The sequence below is a fragment of the Rhineura floridana genome, chromosome 3 (genome assembly GCF_030035675.1).
Source record: "Rhineura floridana isolate rRhiFlo1 chromosome 3, rRhiFlo1.hap2, whole genome shotgun sequence".
NCBI classification, from domain to species: domain Eukaryota; kingdom Metazoa; phylum Chordata; class Lepidosauria; order Squamata; family Rhineuridae; genus Rhineura; species Rhineura floridana.
Genome location: NC_084482.1, coordinates 20,918,404 through 20,925,173, shown reverse-complemented (window position 1 = coordinate 20,925,173; position 6,770 = coordinate 20,918,404).

Here is a 6,770-nt window from a genome sequence, read left to right as displayed (position 1 = left end):
CTTTTAGTTTATTTCTACTATTTACTGCAGCCAAGTAAATCTGTCCCACCTGGTTTGGTAAATTATGGGTGTGATCGACAATTTATGATTTATATTGCCCTCTCGTTTCCATCTGGAAATTATCATTTAATTAGCCACCTTGGGAGGGGCAGCCCTGAAAGGCAACCTCCAAATAAGGAAAGGAAGACTTGTGGGTTTCTAAACAGATGACTTTAACATTTACGTCTTGCTGCAGCTAAGCCTCAAACTACAAACCCTGTGTTTTAGAAAAATGACCTCATTACCAAGGCAGAAAGAAACCCTTTTCAAGTGTTCATTATCCCTGGACAATGAACACACAGGTGGGAAGAGGAAGGCTGCTCACATTCCTGTTCATTGCAATATCTCTGGAGGGCCCCAATATGTACACTTCCTGTATACATGGAGCATCATCTACAGGCATTCAACTTTGTGTCTATAGGACAAGAGTACAGCCAGCCAGCCCCCACTTGCATTCATTATCCACGGATACTAATTGAATATCTGAAAAAGGACTGAGATCGATTTTTTTTAAAAAAAAGTTTGAAGGCTTTTTAGGATCTTTGGAATGCTGCAAAAAGGTTGTTAAGAAGTAATCTGTTTCCTTTGTTATAACCTATTTTAAGGTACCGCTATTATAGTTGGCAGGTCCACCAAGTGATGGTTAAGTGGTAGATTTTATTTTTGATATTGTTTTAAGATTAAGATTAGACAGCCGGCCGGATGGACGGACAGACAGACAGACAGACAGACAGACAGACAGACAGACAGACAGACAGATAGATAGATAGATAGATAGATAGATAGATAGATAGATAGATAGATAGATAGATAGATAGATAGATAGATAGATAGATAGATAGATAGATAGATAGATAGATAGATATTAACGGGAATGTAAGTTGAACAGTTAATATGCATAACAACCAGCCACTGTGCACATTCACCTGGCCTCGAGAATGTGAATATAATCCATCCATGAAGAAGGAATTGTGCCCATTTCCTGGACATAATGCATAATCTCCAACAGGCATTAGGAAATATGCATATATCAACTAAATTGTGTATATTCTCCAGCAAGTATGAATAATCTCCAACAGGCCTTGTGGAATGTGCATATCTCAGTTGCATTTTTACATTCTGTGGGCAATATTTATTTATTTATTTATTTGAATTCCACCCTCCCTCCCGAGTGAAACATAAACAAAGTGTGTGAAACATAAACAAAACAATTTAAGAAGAAAAAGAACATACTAAAAACAGTTTAAAACATTCCAAAATACAATTACAATTTAAAAGGTTTTAAAAAACTGTTAAAAGTTTTGTAAAAATACAGTTTAAAATATTCTAAAACACAGCTTAAAAACATTCTTCCATCACTGATCTTCAAGTTGCCAGGAATAGTCTCCTTCAGCCATCAAATGCCTGGGTAAACAGGAATGTTTTCAAATTCTTCCTGAAAGTTAATAGAAATGGAGACAGACACCTCACAAATGGGGAGCCACCACTGAGCAGGTCCTGTCACAGGTCACCTCCAACTGTGTGGGCAGCACACAGTGGTGGCAACACCAACAAGGCCTTGCCTGCTGATCATAGGGTCCAAGGTGGTTGATACTGGGGAAGGCATTCTTTTAGATACTGAGGTTCCAAGCCATTTAGGACTTTATATGCTCAAACTAAAACCTTGAATTGGGCCCCGGTAGCTCTTTGGCAGCCAGTGCAGCACTTTCAGGATTAATGACAAATGGTCCCATTAGGCTGCCCCACATATCAGCCTAGCAACCACATTCTCCGCTAACTGTAGCCTCTGAACTGTCTTCAAGGGAAGCCCCACTTACAACACATTACAGTAGTCCTGATGGGATCAACAGACCATGGACAGCTGAGGCCAGGCTATCCTGGTCCAGGAATGGCTGTAGCTGATGAATCAGCCTCAGCTGGGCATAAGCACTTGTAGATTCAGAAGACATTTGGAACTCTAGTGACAAGTTGGAAGCCAGGAGTATTCCCAGGCTATGAACCTGTTCCTTCAGGGGGAGTACAACCCCTCCCAGAACAGGTCATACACCTAATTCCTGGACATGGGAACCACCCACCCACAGCACTTCAGTCTTATCAGGATTCATCATCAGTTTGTTGGTCCCCATCCAACCCATCACTGCCTCCAGTCACCAGTCCAACACCTTCACAGCCTCTCCTGATTCAGCTGGAATAGAAAGACAGAGCTGCATGTCATCAACCTACTGTCACCATGCTCCAAATCCCCAGATGACAGCTTCCAACGATTTCAGTTAGAAGTTCAATAGCATAGGAGACAGAACGGACCCTTGTGGGATCCCACATTCCAAAGCCATGGAGCCACTTTCTGGTAGCAGCCCTGCAGGTTGGAGCAGAACCATTGTAATACAGTACCTCCGGCTCCCAGCTCCTTCAGTTACTCAAGGACACCATGACCAATGGTATCAAAAGTTGCTGAGAGATCAAGGAGAACCAACAGGGTTGAATTGCCCCTGTCTCTCTCCCAATAAAGGACATAAATCACGGTCATCAAGGCTGTTTTTCTGTGAAAACTGGGCTTGAAGCCAGATTGGAATGGATCTAGATAATCTGCTTCCTCCAGGCATGCCTGTAGCTGGCCAGCCACCAACCTCTCAATCATTTTGCCCAGGAAGGAAATATTAGAGACTGGACAGTAGTTTTCTAAATCCTCTGTATCCAGGGAGGACCTCTTCAAGAGGGGCTGCGCCACTGCCTCTTTCAAGACAGTGGGCATAACTCTCTTGTGTAGTGAGACATTAATCACTCTCTAGACCCTTCCAGTCAATCCCCTCATACTAGATTTTACCAACTATGATGAGCAGGGATCAAGAGGCCACATAGTTGGGTTCTCTGTCACAAGTGTCCTCATCCTCGGGTTGCATCAACTGAAACTGATCCCACAAGCTGTAATTCGATGGTGCTCCAGGGATCTCCAACAAGCCTGAACCAATTGTGGTATCAAGTTCAGCACGGATCTGAGTAATTTTCCCCTCAGACTGATTCAGAAATCTCTTACAACAGGCTATGGAGTGGTCCATTGTTGATGATATCACACTGGTCTGGATCAGCCGGTTTACCACTCTAAATAGTTCTACTAGGCAATTCACCAAGGATGCAATAGAGACAGAGATATGTTCTCTTCAACATCACCATTGCCATGTGGGAGGGATGGCTATATATTCATACCTCATTCACATTCTTTGGTCCATATGCATAGTGTCCAAAAAGCATGTCTTATTTTTTCTATCTCTTGTTCAGAAGTATGTAGTCTGCACCACCAGGGTTGCTTCTGGACCACTGCTTGATCTTACATGTTACACAACATACCCTCCTACAGGTCAGACAAGCAGCAAGAAGAAAGGATGAGGCTCCAGATAAAGACTGACATTTTTCTGCAGTCCAGCCCCTTTTCCAGCACGCTCAGCTGTTTCCCAGTCAGCTGAGCAGCACAAGGGCAAATTGCAGAGAGAAGGAAGTTTTAAACTTTCCCTTCGCCCCCAGTTCTGATGGAAATTGCCCCCTATGCTGCTATTAAACCTAGGAAAAAAGATTCATATCAGCATGGGGTCAATCGTCATCAGAATCACAGGAGAGGGAAGATTTAACCAGCTGAGGAAGTTTATTATGCATACTGACCAGGAAATGTGCACAGTTCCCTCTTCATGGATGGATTGTGGGTACATTCTCCATGGAGCCTGGTGACTATGCACAATGGCTAGTTGTTATGCACATTAACCACTCAATTTACATTCCATTTATATAATTTCATATGTAGTTTTTAGTATTGTATTAATAAGTTGTTTGGGTTTCTTTTAATGTTGTTATGATAATATCTCAGGGGTTGCCAACATGGTGCCTATGGGCCCACCTGTACCTGTGGAGGCCTTCCCTGGTACCCACAGAGTCTTCTTCCTTCATTCTGCTGAAATTAGTTTTGAAAAAAGTGGATAGAACAGCTTGGGGGTGTGCACGCACACACATGCGCGTGCTTGCATGCATGTGTATTTAACAGACACTTTGTGGTGGTTAGGCAGGCAGGTAGGGTCAAGCTGGAGTTGCAGGACCTTGGATAGCTCCAAGCACATAATGATCTTCAATTGAGGGATCTAGAGTTCACCTGAGAAATATAGGAACATAGGAAACTGGTTTATACTGAGTCAGAATAATACACTAAAGGAAAATGAAGATGATGAAGATGATGATGATGATGATGAAACTCAAAGCAAGTTACAACATTAAAAACATACAAAAACAAGAATAAAACTTCCTAAAATACATACAAATACATAAACACAAGATCTAATTCCTGCCCATGTGACTGAAACCAAACCGAATATTAAACTCCAAAGGCCCTGGGTGAATCAAAATGTAAACACCAAGAAATCTGTGTATCAGTAGGGATACATGAATGGAAAATAATCCAAAACTGTATCTCAATAAAGTTGAGCAACCAATGTGAAACATATATAAACAAGGATAATAGTCCAAAATCTGAATTATCAGTTTATGAACAGGAATAATAAGCAGTCCAAATTCTGTATTTCAGTTGACGAATCTCCGGAATATTCTTTCAGTACTTCTTCAGCTGGACTCTCCCAAGATATAGGTATCACTAGGGTTACAGCAATACAAGAAGCAGTAAGAAGGGAATCTACTGCCCATAAGTAGCCCTTGTTCTTAACTTTGCCTGTAGCCTTCCAAAAAATCCAAAGCAGAAAAACATTCTTCAAGGAAATAATTGTCCCTGAAATTATATAATAAGAAGCCAGAATTATTATGATGTATACAAATCTGCTGTTGAGATAACCTATACGAGATAACTCGTACTTATATGCCATCTAAGAAAAAGTGCTGAAATTCCAAAGGGAGGTAGCCAGAGGCTACTCATGAAAAAAAATGCCAGCCCCATCTGTATGTATAGAAAAATCAAGGTCAGCTGCTGTTAATCAAGTATGCAATTTAAAGAGACAGAATATTACTATACTGATAACTGATAATGAAGTCAAATAAGAATTATGACCAGAGCTTGGAAAAGTTACTTTTTTGAAATACAACTCCCATCAGCCCAATCCAGTGGCCATGCTGGCTGGGGCTGATGGGAGTTGTAGTTCAAAAAAAGTAACTTTTCCAAGCTCTGATTATGACAAACAGCCTCTTGAGAAATGTGCCCAAATGACTAAAAAGGAAGCTCAAATGATATTGAGGAATGAGATTTCTGAATAGGGCCTCATAGATTTCTGATTATTGCTAATTATCAATTATTAACGGATCATTTCATTCCTCTGTGTTTGATTTAGAGCTAAGTAAAATCCAAAGCAGTTTTTAGCATGAAATGTATTTTGAGGAAGTATGCTTGACTAGAATAGAAAGTAACAGCTGCTGATATTTCTGTGATGAAACTGTTTAGTAGCTACAAATATTGCAATGCAGCAGAAAGAAATGAGAAGTAGTACAGGATGCTGGACTGTCTATGTACTTTTGGATATTTTTGGTGTAAACATGATGAAATAAAGAGGCAAGGCCTGAACGTATTCAAGGGGCTAGGCCTAAAATGCATTTCCAACAATTATAGGGGATAAAAAAAGGTAAAGGTGTCCCCGCACTTATAGTGCGGGTCGTTTCCGACTCTTAGGGTGACATCTTGCAACGTTTACTAGGCAGACCGTATATATCGGGTGGGATTGCTTTCCCGGTCTTTCTTTACCCCCCAGCGTATGCCGGGTACTCATTTTACCGACCACGGATGGATCGAAGGCTGAGTAGACCTCGACCCCTTTTACCGGAGATTCGACTTTCTCCTTCCATTGGAATCGAACTCCAGCCGTGAGCAGAGCTTTGGCTGCGTTACTGCCGCTTACCACTCTGCGCCACGGAGGGTCGATATAGGGGATAAGGGGTTGGATTTAAACATGTTCAAATGTATGATGTCAAATTGATTATAAAAAGCTGTGCTTTCCTTTGATTGGGCAGAGTTTGGTTTGCACCTGCTCTCCCATTAGCGCTTTTGGTTTTTGTCTCAATAAACTCTGTTCCTTGGAGCACCTCTATCTGTCTTTAAAGTTTTTCCTTCCACAATATCAAAACTAGGGATGGAAAGATCTGTCAATTTCAGCTCTCTCAGTTTCTCATTTTTCTAATCTTAAATTTGGTTCTTCACATTTCTGCAGTAATTTTTTTTAAAAAAAAACTCATGAAAATTATCCAGTATTTTAGTGCAAATTTCTCCTAATAAAACAAATTTTTGTAGGCAGTTTTGACTAATGTACACATTTTTGCAAGCCATTTCTTATCATACAATGCATTTATGTATGTTATATTCACTCATAGATTTATTTTTATGCACACTTTCTAAACATTGTTTGGTTGGCGAACTGCATTGCAAAATTTGACCAAGTGCAAATTTCAAAGGCTGGCTTTGTTTCAGTCCTCGTATTGTTTTGGAAAGTGAGAATTTGATAGATTCGGCTTGAAATGTGAACTGAATTGAATTTCTCACCCATCCCTAATCAAGACTACTTTACAGAAAAACAGACAAATCTAATTTGTCATTCACACCCCAAGGAGACAGGGACTTTAATTTATGGATCCAAGATGCTTCTTTTTTAACCAATAAATCAGTCAGCGAAAGATGTTTAAAAATAATTGATTGTATACTATATGTTCCATTGAAAAGAATCTTAAAGCATCTGAGGAATGACGGTGTTGAATAAGTT